A 22170-nucleotide genomic window follows, 5' to 3' on the forward strand; every position below is an offset into this window, starting at 1 on the left:
TGGTCTATAATATTTATGCAATGCATTTTGTCCCACAAAAAGTTATCTCTAGAAACAACAAGAGTTTCTGTGTAGTATAAAAGTCCCAAATGTCACTGAAACCTTTGCCTGCTCTTTTAATCTTTAGTTAGTCCTCTAGAATACATGGACATATTCCAGATTGCTGTTATGTAGCAGTGTCTTATGTGATTGTTGCCTCCTAAGTAGAAGGCAATACTTGGAAGCAGTTTTAATTATGTTTCTCCACTACAATAAATTACAAGGAGAATCAGCATCCATGCAGTCTCTCATAATATTGCTAAAAGTTACAGGTTAGAGAGTGTTTTCTGATAACCACAATTTGGCAATATAGCTCCTTAGAATTGGCCAAGAACTGTGAGGATATAGCACCTCATAAGAAAACAGAAGGCTTCATGCTCTTTTCAACCAACAGACTGTATTATGAATTTTGCTGCTAATGCAGTTACCTGGTGAGAAATTCTGTAGTTTGCTCTGTTTCCATTATGCTGTCAATCCTCAACCAGAAAGAATTGCTCAATTCATTTTAAAATGGAAAAATACCACAAGATATTTTAGTCTGAATTATTCTGGGCCTTTTCAGCTCTTATCCATTCTATTACAACTGAGCTATGGTACTGTATACTTAAATCACAGCTGATTGAAAGTTTGGTTCATTTACATCCATTTTGACCTACTCACCATGTCCCAGAGTATCAGACTTGACAGTGTCAGAACTGTCTGAATGAGCTATAAATTGGAACAACTTACTTTTCCATAACATTTGGTGGACTAGAGAGGGAAAGAGAGAAAGAGGAGGGTGGAGTAAGATGAGTGTGTGCCCTAATAAACAGAAATTGGTTATGCACAGCAATGAACATTTTACAAAGGAGAGTACTTTTACCTTGAAGCCAGAAAGTGAAAGGTGTCAACTCATATAACCTGGAGAGCTGCTCTTTTCCTTGCCCTGTCAGAGACTGGTTTGTGCATGGAGTTACCAAGACTTGATCCAGACTCCATCCTACATGAAGGAGAAATCACTTTTGAACTTAGAATGAATCTTTTCCAATTTGTTTCCATACAAATTGTACTCAGCAATATATAACTAACATCAAGGTTACTATTTCAAAGCCCAGGCAGACAACAAATAGACTAAAGAGCCCACTGGGGATTTGTCCATTTCCAGGGGTTCCACTGGGGTAGAAAGTGGGCTTTTAGCTTCATACACCAAATGGTCTGAGCAATTCAGTCCTTGCTAAAGAGTTTCTAAATAGTTCAAAGAAACCTATTTTATTAAAAAGGCAAAAGCTGGTTAATATCATGATTTTTAAAATTTCCTGAGCAGTAGACAACTAACCAGAGTTCAGTAACTAAAGTATATGTGAGTATATAAAAATACAGATGTTTTATACCTCCCATTGTTTTTTTGCCAGTTTTATTGAGATATATTGACATATATTGTGTAAGCTGAAGTATATAGTGTGATGATTGTATATACATATATATTGCAAAATGACTACCACATAAACTTAGTTAACACTTCATGATTTCACATGGTTACCATTGTGTGTGTGTGTGTGTGTGTGTGTGTGTGTGTGAGATGAGAATGCTTAAGATCTACTCCTTTATCAACATTCAAATATACAGTACAGCATATTAGCTACAGCCACCACACTGCGCGTTAGACCCTCAGAACTCATTTGTCTTGTAATAGGGAGCTCATATCCTTTGAGCATCTTTACCCATCTCCCCCACCCTGCCTGCACAGTCACCAGGCTACTCTGTTTCTATGAGGTCAGGGGTTTTTGACTTTTAGATCCCACATGTGAGTGAGATCATACCATATTCTCTGTCTCACTTATTTCACTTAGCATAAGAACAATCCATGCTGTCACAATGGCAAGATTTCCTTTTATGGCTGAATATTATTCCATTTCACATGTGTATGTGTCATGGATAGATAGTTTCCATGTCTTGGCTGCAATGAATATGGGGGTGCAGAGGTCTCTTTGAGATCTTAATTCCATTTCCTTCAGATAAATACCCAGGAGTAGGATTGCTGCATCATATGGTAATTCTGGTTTTGGTTTTATAAGGAAACATCACACTGTTTTCCACAGTGGCTATACCAATTCTGCATTCCCACCAACTGTGTAGGAGGGTTCCCTTTCCTCCACATTCTCCTCAACACTGATCCCTCGATTTTTAATGCAGCCATTCTCACAGGTGTGAGGTGAAATCTTATTGTGATTTTGATTTGCATTTCCCTGAGGATTAGTGATGTCGAGGGCCTTTTTGTGTACCCATTGGCCGTTGATAAGTCTTCTTTTATCCCTCAGTCTTTTTTTTTTTCCCTCTAATTCCCTTGTTTTTAATCAAGTCTATTAAGATACAATTTACACAGAACAATCATCATGCATTTTAAGTGTCTACTTTCGTGAGTTTTGACAAACACCTGTTGTTTGTCACGTGTATTCATTTCTTAGGGCTGTATAACAAAGTGTGTCATATACATGAAATTATATATATCATTGTGTTGAGTGAAAGAAAGAGGTATTATATAGTCTTGTGTTTGGCTTCTTATACTCAACATGATAGTTTTGATATTCATTTGTATGTTTTTTAATTGAAGTATAGTTGATTTGCAATGTTCTGTTTGTTCTGGTGTATAGCAAAATGATTCCAATATACATTTTTTTCCTATATTCTCTTCTATTGTGGTTTATTAGAGTGTGTTGAATATAGTTCCCTGTGCTATACAACAAGTAGGACCTTATTGTTTATTTGTCTATGGTAGTTGGTATCTGCTGATCCCAAACTCCTAATCTATCCTGCTCCCCACTCCCCATCTCCTTGGATAACCATAAGTTTGTTTTCTATGTCTATGAGTCTGTTTCTGTTTTGTAAATAAGTTCATTTATATCATATTTTAGATTACACATATAAGCAATATCATATGATATTTCTCTGACTTACTTCACTTAGTACAATAATCTCTGAGTGCATCTATTTTGCTGCAAATGACATTACTTCATTCTTTTTTATGGTTATACTATTTCACTGTATACATGAACTACATCTTCTTTATCCATTCATGTGTTAATGGACACAGTTGCTTCTGTATTCTGGCTATTGTAAATAGTGCTGTCCTGAACATTAAGGTGCATGTATCTTTTTGAATTACGTTTTCCTCCAGATAGGAGTGAGATTGCTGAATCATATGGTAGTTCTATTTTTAGTTTTTTAAGAAACTTCCCTGCTGTTTTCCGTAATGGCTGCACCAATTTACATTCCCACTAAGAGTGTAGGAGTATCCCTCAGTCTCAAATGCCTGCAGCTCTGACAAAGTTGAAACCAGTCCTTTTCTGTGTGTGTCCCCAGATCCTTGCTGCCCCTTCACCACTGCTCCACTCGCCGGTTGACAACGAAGGGAAAGCTTTAACAGCCACGAGCACAGTCATCAGGCACATTTACCAGGGAACTATAGCAGTCAAAATCTGTTTCCTTCCTCACCAAACACAAGTGGTTATTGTGCACATGAGCCAGGCCTAAAGTGGGCATCAGAGTCACTTCTGGTTGGAGGGATAAGTCTGTGTAAAGAGCTGCTGTAATGTACAGTTTGTGGTGAGAAAACTCTTGCAAAGATACTTTTTTTTTTTACTATTAGGAAAGCATGATACGTTCCCAAATGCATCCCTTTTCAAATATTCCTGGTTCATTGGCCCCCATCAGGCCCCAGTGCACGTGGAAGTGGAGTGACCATCATATTTGGTGCCTTCTTTGCACTGAGCTCAGCACTGGGGTTTAATCCTCACAACAGCTTTATGAAGCAGGTGATGTTACTACCCATTTTTAACAGACAAGGAAACGAAGGCATAGAGAAGTGATTCCCTAAAATTACTCAGCTAAAAAGTGTTAGAAGTGGAATTTGGAGTCCTGACTCCAGAGTCTACATCATGCTCTTCATTCTGGGCTCCGTGGTCCCCATTTGGCTTGTAATCAAGGCCAGTAAGTTATAGGTTTACACGCAGCAGGGGAGTGCAGTTCTGGGTGACAACAGAACCTATGAGCTCAAGAGAACAGAGCAAAGCACCAAGGACAACAAAAAGCTGGTGTTGTTTTCCTGTGCTCTGTAAATTTTTCAGAACTGAAATGGAACTAGCATTTAACTACCTTTCACATATCAGGCTCACTGATTTCTTATTAAAGCAAACGACATTTTTGAAAACTTGCGATATGAGCATCATTCCTCCCATTTTACCACACTAAGTATAAGGCAGAGCTCAGGCTGCGCCCCAGACCCAGCTGCCACCTCGCACTCTCTTCCCCCTCAGTTGAGACCAACAGGTCAGCCCAGTGAGTCTGGCGTCGCTCAGGGAAGCTTTACCATCCAAGCCTTCCCTGTGGTTCCACATATGCCAAGAGTGAGTCCTGAAACCCTTTTATTTAGGTTAAGTTCATTTCTTTTTTCTTAAAGAGTCTGTTTACAAAGCTGTCACAAATGGGAGTATCCCTTCACACCACTAGCAGTGCTTTGTATCAAGAATTACAAATCCGGATTTGTGAACAATCAACAGCTCCCATCTGGTGTGCCAACAGTCCCGGCTCCTTTGTGCAGATGACCTGAGCACCTGCTGGTGAATGGAGCTCTCCTATTTTCAGTTAAACTAGTGTGGAAAGTTTTGTTCCAGTTTGTATGTTTCTTCGTCTATATCTCACCTTCTTAATAGCAATGCTGCTTGGAGCCCAATTCCTCTCTATTGGATAACCTCTTGTCTTCCACATTAAAGTATTCATTTTGGCCTTTAAATGTAAACTCTTCAACATGTTGATGATTTGTATATATTTCCTGTGACATCCTCCCCTGATGACCTCTCCTCTTAATGAAAATGATGTATATCGTTTGCAAAATGTTCATTGAAGGTGGTCATTTCTAAGATGGCTGACACATATGCAGTAAAAAGAACGTCATTATTAGTTTCAGCAAGAAGAGAATGTCTCAGTGTATTTGCTCCTCTGCCTGGAAAATCCCATGGATGGAGGAACCTGGTAGGCTACAGTCCATGGGGTTGGCAAGAGTAGGACACCACTGAGCGAGTTCACTTTCACTTTCCTCCTGCTGTGCGGGTAGGACTTCCAACCACAATGGATTGTGCTGAGCATCTGGACAAGACTCATACACACAGTCAGAGATCCAGGCTTTCCCAAACATCTGGCTGTTTGGCACCTTCTGGATAGAGCATATGCATATTTGCTGGTTGTGCTCTGTGTCACAAAGCAAACATGGGTTTGCTGTTTCTGTGCACAATGAATCAGTTCCTGAAATGTGTACAAATCCAATTTAGGCAGATCTAATTATATCTTCAATGCACTAGTGGAGCTTACTATTTAAAGAAAATCTGTAGTGAATCCTTTTGTAAAGTGAAGAGTCCCCTTGAAAAGCTAATAAGTACATAATTAATCTGTGTTACATGTTTGTTTTCTTCCTCTAATGTGGGTACATGTGGGTTTTGTTTTTTTTTTTTAATCACTGTAAACTACCCATTATATAACACGGTACTGAAGAATTAGATATGTTGCTACCATTTCCCATCTATCCTACTGGCAGAAGGAAAGTCAGCCCCAGAAACATTTACCAGTCCTTCCAAAGTAGAAAGGCTTGCACATAAAATTACGTAGATTTGATGTACAAGATGACATTGCATCTTTACATTTAAAGGCTGGCATGGACATTGTAAAACAGGATAACAACGTCAGGACAAGGATCCATTCGAAGGTCTTCAGTCTTCTGTGGATAGAAGATGTGAAATGATCAAAAGTGAGGAATGAGCAATGCTCCTTTCTGTTTATCACATCCCTGTCATGTACCGCAGAAAGCAAGCAGAAGATCCCGAGGAACATTGAAAACTGCAATTATTTTCCTTTGCTTGTCTTTCATCAAGGCAAATGCAAATAAACTTTAAATGATTCATGGGGACTAATGACCCTCATCAATCTGCTGATGACTGAAAAGAAAATGCAGGAGCAGTTTACACCTACACGGAATCTTCACCGAGGATAATAACAGAGTAGGCGAGGCACTCTGTGAAACGTACTTCAGATTCAGAGGGAAGAGTTGTTCAAGTTGAAGATAATGGAATTATGCCTAATCAAGACCATGTCTCCACCCACAATTAAGGCAGCCAAGACCTTCCACACTCCCAGCGTGAGATGTGGATGCCGGGGTCTTCACCAGGGTGTCCAGTGTGTGTCACAGACCTGCTCCACGCGGCTCTGTGTCTTGACATAATGAGCAGCCCTGAGCCAGGCCGCTCTGATGCCAGCAGCTATGTCCTCTAATCACAGAAGCTTATTCAGCAGGAGGAGTGGTGGGGAACATGGTGGTGTTGGAAGCACTAGAGGGTGGCTAGAAAATAGCAGAGTCCAGGAGGGGTGGCAACTTGCCTTACCATGGTCCCAGGCTTCAATATTTTCCATCGTTTGAGACCTGCTCGGACACCTCCTCCTGTGGAGAATGAATGGGCTCTTCCCTCTGACCTCCTGCAGCACCTGAGTCTGAAGGTGTGTCTCCTCCCTTCTCCATGGATGCCAGAGTGTTTCCACAGCTCCCAGTGTGGATGAGGTTTTGAGGGGGAAGATCAGGGTACAACAGTAAGCAAAACAGCAAAATCTCTGTCCTCATGGAAAATATAGAGTAGACAAGTTAACAAAACAAGTGTTAAAAATAACAGTAGGGAAAAAAGGGAATAGGTAATTACGGAGTGTTTCAATTGTGTGTTCATACAGGTCTGCCAAGAAGGGTAGACTCGCACCAGAGGCTGCAGTGAGGTGAGGCAGCCGGCCCTGCAGGGATTAGAGGAAAGAGCTTTCCAGGTGGATGGAGCAGGGAGAGTAAAAGCCCCAGCAGGACTTCACCTGCTGAGCCTCAGGAGGGTAAGAGGACCAGGCCAGCTGAAGGAGAGAGTGATGTAGGCTGGGGAAACTGAGGCATCATGGGCTCTAACTCAGCAGCAGTGCTGAGTAAAGCAGGATCTGGTGGCAAATTATCAAGAAATCTTCTTTGATGAGAGAAGACGGCTGATGGTTTAACTGCCCAAGATTAATGTTGAAATGTTGCTCTCTCGTGGATATGGCACCAAAATTAAACCCTGATGCAGTTCCTGACTTAAAAGAACTGGATGGAGCAGGGGAGTCACAAAGGGGCAGCCCTCGGAACCATCGGCATCGTTTGTGGAAAACCTAATGGAAAATAACAGAAAACCTAATAGACTACAAGGCAGAAGTGAGGTCTGATAAGCCCAAGGTAGGGCTGGACTGGAACCAAAGACGTGGCCCCTAGACGAATAAGAATTGCAAATCCCGTGTGGTTGGACAGGGCCCCGCAGACAGTTGTGGGAGAACCGAGACTCTCTGCCGCTTGCAGGGTACACCCCGTTTCAGATGCTCCCTGCCTGCCTAGGCTCTTCATCTGCCCTTGGTCTCCTCACTGTCTCTGTGGCTTAGACGCACATCTTCCTTTGATCTGTGTACCCCAGTTCTGGATGTTCCATTTGGTGTCTGATCCTGTATAATTCCGCAGATTTCCAGAAATTTCCCTGGATCCTACCTCCCTCCTGTCCTCATTGCTCCAGGCCTGGTGCCTTAATTCACTGCAGTTTTAATTCAGATAAATGTGAAGTGCTTCCTACCTTCCAGCCCAGTGACTGGAGTCCCAGACATGAGTTAAACACCACCCTGACCCAGTGGCAGACCCGTTAGCATATTCCTGTCTACAGCCTCTGACTAATAGAGGGAAAATGAAAAGCCTTGAGATCATGGATCTATAAAAAATAAATGATGAAACTAGGAGATGAAAGAAAAATGGGTTAATTTGACATTTTTTAATACCCACTTAAGATATTTGGCCACCTGATGGGAAGAACTGACTCATTTGAAAAGACCCTGATGCTGGGAAAGATTGAAGGCAGGAGGAGAAGGGGACGACAGAGGATGAGAAGGTTGGATGGCATCACTGACTCAATGGACATGAGTTTGAGTAAACTCTGGGAGTTAGCGATGGACAGAGAAGCCTGGCGTGCTGCAGGCCATGGGGTCACAAAGAGTCAGACACAACTGAGTGACTGAACTGAACGGAAGATATATGGACATGAGAGAATAAATCTATCTCAAGTCATTGATTTCTCATGAAAGTCACAGATAAGATTACCAAAAGCTACTTTCAATATAGGTCTACTGATCACCTGTACATGGGGAATTTGGGTTTGGAACTATATAAACCCAAAGCTGTTCCCATGCAACCTACCTCCCACTCAGATATTGAATATTGAGTTGGAATATGAGGGTCTTCTTTACCCTGCAGGCCTACATCAGGGGTCACAATTAAGGTAAAAAGACACATCAGTGCTTTTGCAAAGTAGAGAAAAAATTTCCAAGCTGTAAATGGCCGTTTGACAAACAGCATTACAGGCTGGATTCCAGGAGAAGGCTGCAGGCCTGACTTCATCTGGGGCTGGAAATCATAATGAATCCACAGATCATAATGGAAAATGGAAAACAGAAGTGAGACTTGCAGGTGTCACAGGCCCTCCAGCTGTGCCTTACTGGAGGCTGCAGGCAAATTGTGCTGAAAGGAGAAGCCTAGAAGCCCTCCTCCCAGGAGCCAAAGCACCTCAACAAAGATGCTCTTGGGTGGGGCCCAGACTGAGGGGAGCACCAGCCCTGGGTGGTCAGGCAGGAGAGAGGACTCACTCTGGCCCCCACTCCCCACCCCGGACTCTCCTGAACTTTATTTTCTTAAATCAGATGGAATCAGGTACTTATCACCATCAAATGCAGCCTTCAAAGTAAAGAACAGGGACTTCCCTGGTGACTCAGTGGTAAAGAATCCTCCTTGCAATGCAGCAGACACGAGTTCAATCCCTGATCTGTGAAGATCCCACACACCACAGAGCAACTACACCCGTGCACCACTGCTTCTGAGACCACGCTCTAGAGCCTGCAAGCTTCAATTACTGAGCTTGCACACTGCGACTACTGAAGCCTGTGCACCTAGAGCTTGTGCTCAGCAACAAGAGAAGCCACCACCGTGAGAACACCGTGCACCACAACGGAGAGTGGCCCCTGCTCTGCGCAACTAGAGAAAGCCTGTGCTCAGCAATGAAGACCCAGTGCAACCAAAAATAAAGAAAGAAAAATTAAAATTAAAAAAAGAAGAGAACAATACCAGCCTGATCAGAGGGCATCGTGCACACTGCAGGCAGAGGATGGGGAGCCTCCTGCTCTTTGGCCTCTTCGAGATCATGATGGTAATAACTGGGGAACTTGTGACTTGATTACACATCTGTGAGTATGGGGCCCCACTTGTTCAACCCATCTGGGTCTCTCCTGCAAGCTCCTTCCTCAGTCACTTTCTGGCTTTGGCCTGGGGTCCCCTGCAGTGGATAATTGTGTCCTCAGGGTCACTGTAGCCAGGCAGGGATGAGCATGCTCCCCGCCACCCCACCCCATTCAGACAGGCAATGTGTGAGCAGGTTGTGAGGTTTGTCTGTTCATAAAGCCCAGTAAAAGAACTGTAGGCTGGAGTCAGAAACAGGCAACATCCAGCTGGGCTGTTCAGAGGACAAATGATTCCTTAAGGCCCCTCTGCATCCTGAAGGACATCTTGACCTAAAGCTGCTCATCTATCCATTCATCCATTTATTCACCCATATGGAATATTCACTCAGCACCTCCCAGGAATGCTCTGAGCCAGAGGGACTATCCATGTCACATGCCAGCTGTATACTTGACACTTACAGTCCCCACCCTGTCTGTCGAAGTTCCTCAAAACCATTTTTCTACTTAAATCAGGTGGAGAGTTTTGAGTATTATGCATATGCAGTTCTCTTTCTTCACAGTCCCATGATGCAAATTGCCTCAAATGTGATGATCAATTGGAGAAGGTTACGGCAACCCATAACTTGGGTTGGCAACTCATGTCCACAGAGAATCGCATGGACAGAGGAGCCTGGCAGGCTATCGTCCATAGGGTCACAGAGAGTCAGACACGGCTGAAGCGACTTAGCAGGTGATGATCAATTGGGTAATGATGTCAGTGTAACATGAAAGTTAAAGATGAGTTTTCCTAAATAGCAGCAGCTGAACATAGAGAAGATCCCCTGGAGTAGGAAACAGCACCCCACTCCAGTATTCTTGCCTGGGAAATTCCATGGACAGAGGAACCTGGTGGACTACATTCCATGGGATCACAGAGTTGAACACCACAGAACACGCACCCACACACTCATGCATGAGTGTAAAGCACATTATCTGGGCTGAATACAGCGAGCCTGGAGGGGTGGGGTCACATTGTTCTTTGTTTTGGACACTTGCTCTGCCTTGGAAGTGCCCGTAGCATGATTCTCTCCAGTCTGTGCAACCACACAAAAGAAAAGTGATCCATCTTTAGCACCATATTTTGTGAGAAGCCTGCACCTCTCTCCCTGTGCCTTGTGATGTGGGGCCCTTGTCTCCAAAGCCAGTGGACTGCACCCTCCCAACACCCCCCATCAGGCTCTCTCCGCACTGATGTGAGTGAGGGCCAGGACTTTCACAGCATCTCTCTGATAGAACTTGACATGTCTTTTAAACCATACTGGTATCTTATTAGGATTGTTGTTTATGTTAAATCTCTGTTGAGAAAGTTCCATAGGCTCAGAGTGGTTTACCCTAGTGCTATTTTTTTTAATTAATTTATTTTTTATTGAAGGTTAATTGATTTACAGAATTTGGCTGTTTTCTGTCTTGAGAAAGAAGAATGGAACTGGAGCAATCAAGCTTCCTGACTTCAGGTTACACTAAAAAGCTATAGTCATCAAGACCATATTGTACTGACACAAAAACAGAAATATAGACCAATGGAACAAGATAGAAAGCCCTAGCTCTATTTTTATCATAAAGCCTGATTTTTTATGGAGCAAGGTTACCTAAAACCTGGGTTTTCATCAATGCGTTTATTCTTTAAATGATGTATAGGTAATTTACAATGTTGCATTAGAGTCAGTTCAGTTCAGTTCAGTTCAGTTGCTCAGTCTTGTCCAACGCTCTGCGACCCCATGGACTGCAGCACACCAGGCCTCCCTGTCCATCACCAACTGCCAGAGTTTACTGAAATTCATGTTCACTGTGTCAGTGATGCCATCCAACCACCTCATCGTCTGTCATCCCCTTCTCCTCCCGCCCTCAATCTTTCCCAGCATCAGGGTCTTTTCCAGTGAGTCGGTTCTTCACATCAAGTGGCCAAAGTATTGGAGTTTCAGTTCAGTATTAGTCCTTCCAATGCATATTCAGGACTGATTTCCTTTGGGATTGACTGGTTGGATCTCCTTGCAGTCCAAGGGACTCTCAAGAGTCTTCTCCAACACCGTGGTTCAAAAGCATCAATTCTTCAGTGCTCAGCTTCCCTGGTGGCTCAGAGGTTAAAGCATCTGCCTGGAATGCGGGAGACCTGGGTTCGATCCCTGGGTCAGGAAGATTCCCTGGAGAAGGAAATGGCAACCCATTCCAGTATTCTTGCCTGGAGAATCCCATGGAGGGAGAAGCCTGGTAGGAAAGAGTTGGACACGACTGAGCGACTTCACTTTCAGCTTTCTTTATGGTCCAACTCTCACATCCATACATGACTATTGGAAAAACCATAGCTTTGACCAGATGAACCTTTGTTGGTAAAGTAATGCATTAGTTTCGAGTGTACTGCAAAATGTTTCAGGATTCAGTTATGTTATATATATACATATATGTGTGTGTGTGTGTGTGTGTGCGTGTGTGTGTATAGACATATATATTATTCTTTTCATTATGTTTGTTATAGGATGTTGAATATAATTCCCTGTGTTATACAATAGGTCCTTGTTGTTAATCTATTTTACATATAATAGTGTATATATGTTAATCCCAAATTCCCAATTTATCCCTCCTCCTCTTTTCCCCTTTATAACCATAAGTTTGTTTTCTGTCTGTGAGTCAGTTTCTGTTTTATAAGTAAGTTCATCTGTATCACTTTTTAGATTCCACATATAAGTGATATCATATAACTAAGTCTTTTTCTTTCTGACTTACTTCACTTGGGATCATAATCCCGAGGTCCATCTAAGTTGCTGCAAATGACATTATTTCATTCTTTTTCATGGCTGAATAGTATTTCATTGTATATATGCACCACATCTTCTTTATCCATTCCTCTGTCAATGGACATTTAGGTTGATTCCATGTCTTGGCTATTGTCAATAGTGATGCTTTGAACATAAGGGTGCATGTATATTTTCGAACTAAAGTTTTCTCCACATTTGTGCCTAGAAGTGAGATCACTAGATCATATGTTAGTTCTGTTTTTGGTTATTTGAGGAACCTTCATCCTGTTCTCCATTGTGACTGCACCAATTTCTATTCCCAGCAACAGTGTAGGAGAGTTTATTTTTCTCCACATCTTATCCAGCATTTCATCAATGCATTTATTCTACTGTGGCAAAAAAGTTGGTATAAGTAGATGAGACTATCCATTTGCCAATCCAGAAGTACTTGCTGCATTCTGCTTGATACTATGGTCTTTTTAAGTGAAAGGCATCAGTGTGTCCTTAAGTCATAGGATGACATGGGAGATGTCATTCTTAGGTCACATAAACCAGAAGGATAAAAACCTGTGTCAGATGATGGTTTATTCTTCATCCAAAGTTTCTTCTTCTCCCTTTTCTCAAGCTATATTAAATCTTTAAGCTTTACAAACCTGTTCATGAAAGGTTCACAATTTTTTTAATTAGTCAATTTTTATTTTTATTTTTTTAATTTTATTTTATTTTTAAACTTTACATAATTGTATTAGTTTTGCCAAATATCAAAATGAATCCATCACAGGTATACATGTGCTCCCCATCCTGAACCCTCCTCCCTTCTCCCTCCCCATACCATCCCTCTGGGTCGTCCCAGTGCACTAGCCCCAAGCATCCAGTATCGTGCATTGAACCTGGACTGGCATCTCCTTTCATACATGATATTTTACATGTTTCAATGCCTTTTTCCCAAATCTTCCCACCCTCTCCCTCTCCCACAGAGTCCATAAGACTGTTCCATACATCAGTGTCTCTTTTGCTGTCTTGTACACAGGGTTATTGTTATCATCTTTCTAAATTCCATATATATGTGTTAGTATACTGTATTGGTGTTTTTCCTTCTGGCTTACTTCACTCTGTATAATAGGCTCCAGTTTCATCCACCTCATTAGAACTGATTCAAATGAATTCTTTTTAATGGCTGAGTAATACTCCATTGTGTATATGTACCACAGCTTTCTTATCCATTCATCTGCTGATGGACATAATTAGTCAATTTTAATCAAGGAAATTTGTATGCAGTTTAGATAGAAAAATAATGTTTCTGCAACATTTCTGAAACAAATTTTAAGACTGTTATAATAGAGAAAGTTGAGAATATTTTATTTAGAATATAAGACAATTTGATTTAATAACAATAAACCTAATGTTTCACATTAACTCTATGGATTTTGACACCTTCTCAGTATGTAAAATCTACAACATTTGTGTTCTATCTTTTTCTGTCTTTAACATAAAAAAAAATTCCAAATAATTTTTAGACTTAGAAGATGCAGTTCTTAACCTTGCCACACATGACCTTCTTCCCACATCTCTCTGGTCCTTCCTGTTTCTCTAGGCTTATTTCCACATGGATTACCCTTGAAGGCGCCCACACAAGCAGCATCATGTGCATGCATACCTGCGTGCATGTGTGTAAACACTCACACACACATTCACAGTCACACTTTACACTCCAGCAATAGCGAACCATTCACACTTTCCAAGAACACTGCCTCTGTATTTTCATAAATGGATTTTTTCTACTTGAAAGCCCAGTTTATACAACTTCCCTGTTCTACCACCACCATAGTAATTCTTACTCATCTGTTAGGTCTCACTCCCACTCCCTGGAAGTTTTCCCTAACCTGCCCTCCCCAGGAATTGTTACATTTCCTTCCTCTGTGTTCTGGGATGCAGAACAGCTCCCAGAAGACAGGTTATAGCAGTGGATGGTCAATAACAGCATTCGTTGTATCCAGGATGATCATCAATTTCCAAACATTTCATTTCTGCTAGACAGAAAACTACCTAAAAATTGGGACCGTATGTTAGTCTCTGTATTTCCTAGTTTGTACCACAGGGCCTAGCAAGTAGCGAGTGCTCAAAAAACGTGTGACCCAGCTGCCTAGCCCAAAGAAGTTGGAAATATACTCCACATGCAGCCTGTTTTGTCAGCTCTATAGCATTATCATGATTTTTTTTTTTTTTTTTTTTTGCTTATTTGTGACTGTGGTTTCTGTCCCCAGAATGCAGGCTCCTTAAGAATGGGTCTTGCCCTGTTCATCACTCCCACCCCAATGTCTGGAACAAAAAGGTGCTCAATAACTGGAAGAAAAAAAGGTTCAAAACAGAACTATCAACTGTGCAAAACAAATGACTAGATCCAGATATTAGTGTATAAATTCAGTGCCTCCGTGAAGACATTAAAATACCCTGGCCCTAATTAATCTTTTAATTTTAGCAGTATGAAACTCCCAAAATAATTTTTCATCCTTTGGAAGATCTGTAAAGGCAAGTATAATTAAGTAGTGTTGGGCACAAGTTTCAAGATCTAAAATAAAATGATTATTTGCTAACTTATGCCTCTTTTTTCCCCACTCATCCTCATCTTCTGCTGAGCTTCAGTTACCCTTCTGAATCTGGGATCATCAAATATTTATGTTATTAAAACAAATACTCTTGCCTAATATCAAAGCAAGCTGATCACCAACATTAAAGAATAATCATATAATATGAGTCTGTAGCCAACATTAAAAATGAATAGGGTTATGTACTAAGAGAGAATTACTGCCATGACCCAGTCAGTTACTCAACACTAACATATTTTAATTATAAATTCACTTACCAATGACTTGCTGCTAAGTCACTTCAGTCGTGTCTGACTCTGTGCGACCCCATAGATGGCAGCCCACCAGGCTCCCCTGTCCCTGGGATTCTCCATGCAAGAACACTGGAGTGGGGTGCCATTTCCTTCTCCAATGCAGGAAAGTGAAAAGTGAAAGTGAAGTCGCTCAGTCGTGTCCAACTCTTCGAGATCCCATGGACTGCAGCCTACCAGGCTCCTCCGTCTATGGGATTTTCCAGGCAAGAGTACTGGAGTGGGGTGTCATTGCCTTCTCCATTTACCAATGACTTACTCCTTCACTAATGATCTTTAGAGGCAAAAGCAATAGGGACTAATGCCTCTAAACAGCTTCCTACGATAGTGTTTTAGATCAACTGCACCTATTCAAACTAAGATGTTTTCATCACTCTCTCCTAGACCTCATGCAAAGCATTATTTATATTTCACTTTTGACACAATTTTTTTTAAACCATGCATTGAAAAAGCATTTCTTTAGTGTCTACTATGTTCTAGGCGCTACACCCTGGTTTCCTCCCTAATCTCATTTGGATTATTCTGTTTTCTCCCATTTTTAACCTAAAGTAGAATTTTAAATAATATTGTGAATTAAAAGACCAAGTGTCTTGTCTGAAGAGAGAAAGAATCAAAAGTGAGTAAGAGAACAAAAAGCAAGCAGAATTAAAGATGTGAACCATAAATATGATGACATAATAGAAATGTGTAAAAGAACCACTGGTTACAACAGAGAATGTGACTGTTTCTCCACTGCAAGATGAGGAAGGCTCCAGAGGTGGGGACCTTTAAGTGAGATCTAGAGTCACAGAGATCTGAATCAGTCTGGCTAAATTCTTAGGGTTCAGGTAGACAGATAGAGCTCAGAGAAGGGCTAGAACCAGACAGAGAAGAACCTGGTTTTCTAAACTAAAGTCATTTGGAACTCATGCTGTAAGTGATGAAAACCATATGAGGTCTTTAAGCAGCTCAATAACCTCATCAAATTTGTTTTTGAGAAAAATAACTCTGCCTGCACCTTGGAGGGTCAGTGGAATAGGGAGGGAACACTGGAGGACAGAGCTGAGTGTAAAGGAGTGACCATAAGGTGAGAATATTATTGAAGCATTTAGGGATAAAATAGTACTATTGTCCCCATCTCTCAACGAAATGTTGAGTGCCCCAGATGTTAATGAAAGCATATGGCTTATTGATATGTGACTTAAATGTTGAAATCTTTGAGCATTGAGGAGCTCAGCAGTGCTGAGCTGTGCAAAGGAGGTAGTGGGTGACCCTGGCATGCAGGGTGCTTCTAGGATCCTGGCATCCTCAGGCTGGGGCATGTTAACACAAGTTGAATGTGCTTATTTGCTTTGGTGATTTTTTTTTTCTATCTAATGGAAAGAGAACCCACTTAAATAATGATTTTGTTCATCTGAAATGTTAGTCATAAAAAGTGGCTAGTCACCACAGTTTTTAGAAATTTCCACCTTATAATTAAAAAAAAATAAAATTGTTGGTCATCAGTAGAAACATAAAAATGAATTCTGGCTCTTGTTAGGAACAAATCATATTGAAAATTTATTTTATGCCTCTATATTTCTGAATATTACAAAATGAAGAGAGAGTAATCCCTCATTTCAGATGGATTTTTCTTGGAGATTCTCCCAAGCAATTAATTTTTCTCTTTGGTTTTCCTCATCTTGCCTCCTGAAAATCCCAAAGTTTGATTTTTTAATTCCTAGCTATCTTTTGATGACAAAAAGCTTACACATATTCAGGTAAGCTAAAACTTTAAACAATTTTTTAAAATTATTTTCCTTTGAAATTGTTTTGATGATGCAGACGTTGATGCCAGTGACTAAACTCTTTTATTGATGTTTGTTGCTTAGTATGTGACCAAGACTTGATGTCAGAGGCTTAGGCATGCGGCACAGCCTTGCAGCCAACAGGGATAAGGCCAGCCCATGCATACCAGCACACCACCATAGTTGATCCTACAACAAAAGAAGGGTCCATGCACCCCACAGAGGGAGGTAAAATTGCATAGTTTTAGAATGCATTACAAATACATTTATAAAGGCATAGTTGTAAATAAACCTCACAGTAACCACAAACCAATAATCTATAACTGATACACATGCCAAAAATGGAGAGAGAGAGAAAGGACTTGAAACATAATACTGAGGATGGTCATTAAATCACAAAGAAAGAGAGCAAAGACGAAAAAAAGAAAAAACAAGAACTACAAAAAAAAAAAACAATGAACAAATGGAAATAAATATATAGTCATCAATAACTACTTTAAATGTAAATAGAGTAAATGCTATACAATCAAAGTGGCTAAATGGATGCAAAACAAGACCCATATATATGCTGCCTTCAAGAGATTCACATCAGTTCTAAAGACACACGCAGACTGAAAGTGAAGAGGGTGGAAAAATGTACTTAATGCCAGTGGAAATGGAAATAAAACCTGGGTAGTAAAACTCATATAAGACAAAATAGACTTTAAAGCAAAGACTAACAACAGAAAAGAAGGACATTACATGATGATAAAGGGATCAATCCAACAAGAAGCTGTAACAATTATAAATATATACGCACTCAAGAAAGGAGCAACTAATTACATAAAGTAAGTACTGACAAACATAAAGGGAGAAATTGAGAGTAATGACAGTAGGGAGACATTAACACTTCATTTACATTAATGGACAGATCATCCAGACAGAAAATTAATAGGGAAATATTGGCCTTTAATGACACATAAGATCACACAGACTTAATAGATATATGTGTGGAACATTTGACCAAAAGCATTAGAATACACATTTTCAAGTGTATATGGGACATTCTCCAAGATAGATCACATGCTAGAACACAAAAACTGTCTAAATAAATTTAAGAAAACTGAAATCATATCAAGCATCTTTTTGACAACAATGATACAAAAATAGAAATCAACTAGAAGAAAAAAAACTTCAAAAAGTTCAAACACATGGAGACTAAACAATATGCTACTGAACAACTAATGTGTCACTGAAAAAAATCAAGGACAAAATCAAAAAATACCTGGAGACAAAGGAAAATGATAATGCAAAAATTCAAAATCTGTGGGATTCAACAAAAGCAGTTTAAGAGGGAATTTTATACAAGCCTACCTAATGAAACAAAGATTAATGTATCCCAACCTGGTAAAGGCCATATAGAACCCTCAGTTCAGTTCAGTTCAGTTCAGTCACTCAGTCGTGTCTGATTCTTTGTGACCCCATGGACTGCAGCACACCAGGCCTCCCTGTCCATCACCAACTCCCAGAGCCTACTCAAACTCATGTCCATCACGTCAGTGATGCCATCCAACCACCTCATCCTCTGGCATCCCCTTCTCCTCCTGCCTTCAATCTTTCTCAGCACCAGGGTCTTTTCCAATGAGTTGGTTCTTCACATCAGGTGGCCAAAGTATTGGAGTTTCAGCTTCAGCATCAGTCCTTCCAATGAATATTCAGGACTGATTTCCTTTGGGATTGATTGGCTGGATCTCCTTTCAGTCCAGGGGACTCTCAAGAGTCTTCTGCAATACATCAAACCCACAGCTTTTACCATTTCCTCTATGATCAGGGACAAGATAAAGAAGCCCACTCTCACCACTTTTATTCAACATGGTATTGGCAGTCTAAGTCATACTAATCTGGTAAGAAAAAGAAATAAAAGGAATCCAGATGAGAAGGAAAAAGTAAAACTGTCACTGTTTAGAGATGTCATGATACTATAATTAGATTGGGCTTCCCTGTGACTCAGAGGGTAAAGCATCTGCCTGTGATGCGAAAGACTCAGGTTCGATCCCTGGGTCGGGAAGATCCCCTGGAGAAGGAATGGCAACCCACTCCAGTATTCTTGCCTGGAGAATCCCATGGACAGAGGAGCCTGGTGGCCTACAGTCCATGGGGTCGCAAAGAGTCAGACACAACTGAGCGACTACGCTTACACTTACGCTTATGCTTATGCTTAATTAGACTATTCTAAGGAGGCCATCAAAAAAAAAAAACTGTTAAAACTTAGCAATGAGTTCAGTAAATTTGCACGATACATGTTAAGGTATAGATATCTGTTGCATTTCTACACACTAACAATGAACTATACACAATACACTAACAATGAGCAAGCTCTGAGAGTTGGTGATGGACAGGGACGCCTGATGTGCTGCAGTCCATGGGGTCACAAAGAGATGGACATGACTGAACGACTGAAATGAATGAACAATGAACTATCAGAAAGAGAAATTAAGAAAACAATCCCATTTTACAATAGCATCAAAAATAATAAAGTACTTATGAATAAATCTAACCAAGGAGAGAAAAGACCTGTACTAGGAAAACTATAAGATATTGATGAAAGAAACTTCAGATGACAGAAACAAATTAAATGATATACCTTGCTTATGGATTGGAAGAATTAATATTGTTAAAATGCCTGGACTACACAAAGCAATCTATAAATTCAGTAAAATCTCTATCAAAATTCCGATTAGCATGTTTCACAGAACTACTAATTCTAAAGTTTGTATGAAAGCACAAAGGCCCTGACTAACATAAACAATTTTGAGAAAGAAAAACAAAGCTAGAAGTATCACGTTCCCTCATTTCAAACTATACCTCAAAGCTACAGTAATCAAACAGTATGGTCCCAGCACAAAATCAGACACATAGATCAACAGAACAGAATAGAGAGCCCAGAAATGAACTTACAGTTATATGGTCAGTTAATCTACTCAAAAAAGGCAGACATAAGCAATAGGAATAAGACAACGTCTTCAAAAAATGGTTCTGGGAAAACTAGACAGCTACATGCACAAGAATCGCAGCTACTTTCTCACACCATATACAAAAATAAACTCAAAATGAATGAGAGACTTAAATGTCAGACCTGGAAGCATAAAACTCCTGGAAGAAAACATAAGGAGTAAGTACTTTGACATCAATACTAGTAATATTCTTTGGATATGTCTCCTCCAACAAGGGAAACAAAAACAAAAATAAGCAAATAATAGATCAGACTAAAAAACTTCTGCATGGTGAGGGAAACAGTCAACAAAATGAAAGAACAGACTACTGAATGGAGAAGATATTCACAAATTATATGTCTGATAAGGGGTTAATATTCAAAATATACAAAGAACTCATACATCTCAATATCAGGAAAACAACCAACCAGGTTAAAAATTGGCAGAGTACCTGAATAGACATTTTCCAAAGAAGACATACAGAGGCCAACAGACACATGAAAAGATGCTCGACATCACTAATCATGCTGCTGCTGCTGCTAAGTCGCTTCAGTCGTGTTCAACTCTGTGCAACCCCATAGACGGCAGCCCTCCAGACTCCCCCATCCCTGGGATTCTCCAGGCAAGAACACTGGAGTGGGTTGCCATTTCCTTCTCCAATGCATTAAAGTGAAAAAAATAAAGTGAAGTCGCTCAGTTGTGTCCAACTCCTAGCGACCCCATGGACTGCAGCCCACCAGGCCCCTCCGTCCATGGGATTTTCCAGGCAAGAGTACTGGAGTGGGGTGCCATCGCCTTCTCCGCACTAATCATGAGGGAAATGCAAATCAAAACCACAATGATATCTCACCTCACAGCTGTCAAGATGGCCATCATCAAAAGACAATAGATGACAAGTGTTGTGTGAGGATGTGGAGAAAGGGGAACCTTAATGCAGTCTTGTTGAGAATGTAAATTGGTGCAGCCACTGTTGAAAACAGTATGCAGGGTCCTCAAAACATTAAAAGTAGAACTACCATGTAATCCAACAATTCCATTTCTAGGTATTTTTCCAAAGAAAGCAAAAACACTAATTCAAAAAGATACATGCACCATATGCTAATTCGTGGCATTGTTTATAATAGCCAAAATATAGAAGCAACCAAGTGTCCATTGATAGATGAATGGATAAATGTATGAGATAGATAAATGATAGCCAGATAAAGTAGATAGATATACACACAGTAGAATACTACTCAACTGTAAAAAAGAGAAGGAAGTCCTGCCTTTTGTGACAATTTGGATGAACATTGAAAGGATTGTGCTAAGTGAGATAAGTCAGGCTGAGAAAGACAAATACCATGTGATTTCACTTATATGTGGAATCTAAAAACAAAAGGGAGGAGGGTTCAGGATGGGGAGCACGTGTATACCTGTGGCGGATTCATTTTGATATTTGGCAAAACTAATACAATTATGTAAATTTTAAAAATAAAATTAAAAAAAAAAAGAAACATTAAAAGACCAGAAGCAAAAAAAAAAAAAAACAGAAGCAGACTCAGAGGAAAAACTGGTAGTCGCCAGAGAGGATGGCATTGGGGGATGAGTGAAATAGATGAGGGGGATTAAGAGGATACAAACTTCAGTTGCGAAGTAAATAAGTCACAGGATATAATATACAGCACAGGAAATAGAGTCTATAACATTATAATAGTTTTGTATGGTGACAGAGGGTCACCAAAGTTACCACAGTGGTCATTTTGTAATGATAAAATATCAGATCACTGTGTCTTAACCTCAGACTTCAATTAAAGTATTAAATACATAACCCAGGAGTTAATTAAAACATTACATGCATTAAATAAATTTCTATTTAAATTTATCTTGGAAAGTATAAAAATCAAATATAAGATGATTCTTTCTTCCTGCTGTTTTTCTTTCCTTTTCTGCCAATAAATGATGTCACATCTCACACTGTTTCTCACTGCCTGAGAGCCACCCGGAAGCTTGTCAGTTCAGGGCCACATTGAGCACCAAGAACAAGGCAGTGTGGGCAGAGTAGCATCTGCCTGGGGATACTGATCATGTGGGAGACCCTCTCCTGAGGGCGTGACACGTTCGCAGCCTCAGCCTTCTGCTGTCGCAGGTGGCAGGGAAGCCTTCTCAGCTTGCAGTCTCATTCCTCTCCTCTTGCCCAGAAGAGACACGTGGGACGTGGGTGCTGCCCCAGTTCTCAGTGCCCCTGCCCGACCCCTGTGGGCACCCAGTTCCTCCCAGGAAGACTTCCATCCCTACAAAACCTGGTACATGGCCAGAGTCGCCGTGTGAGGACACAGCACAGCCAGGCCTCCCGGAGACTCTGGTCCTGGGCAGACCCCCACTCATCTCAGAGGACCTGAGAGCCCCTCCACGGTCTAGCCCTCACCTCCCATCCGCCCTGTCTTCTCCTCTCC

At 40.7% G+C, this 22170-nt stretch overlaps 1 protein-coding gene across 3 annotated transcripts in view; it reads left to right on the top strand.

The window, feature by feature from the left end:
- KCNQ5 (potassium voltage-gated channel subfamily Q member 5) overlaps positions 1–22170 on the top strand; it is a 623294-nt gene that overhangs the window by 405521 nt on the left and 195603 nt on the right. The gene's annotated exons all lie outside the window — the stretch shown is intronic.

Source organism: Bos indicus, chromosome 9, assembly GCF_029378745.1.
Source record: "Bos indicus isolate NIAB-ARS_2022 breed Sahiwal x Tharparkar chromosome 9, NIAB-ARS_B.indTharparkar_mat_pri_1.0, whole genome shotgun sequence".
Classification (NCBI taxonomy): Eukaryota; Metazoa; Chordata; class Mammalia; order Artiodactyla; family Bovidae; genus Bos; species Bos indicus.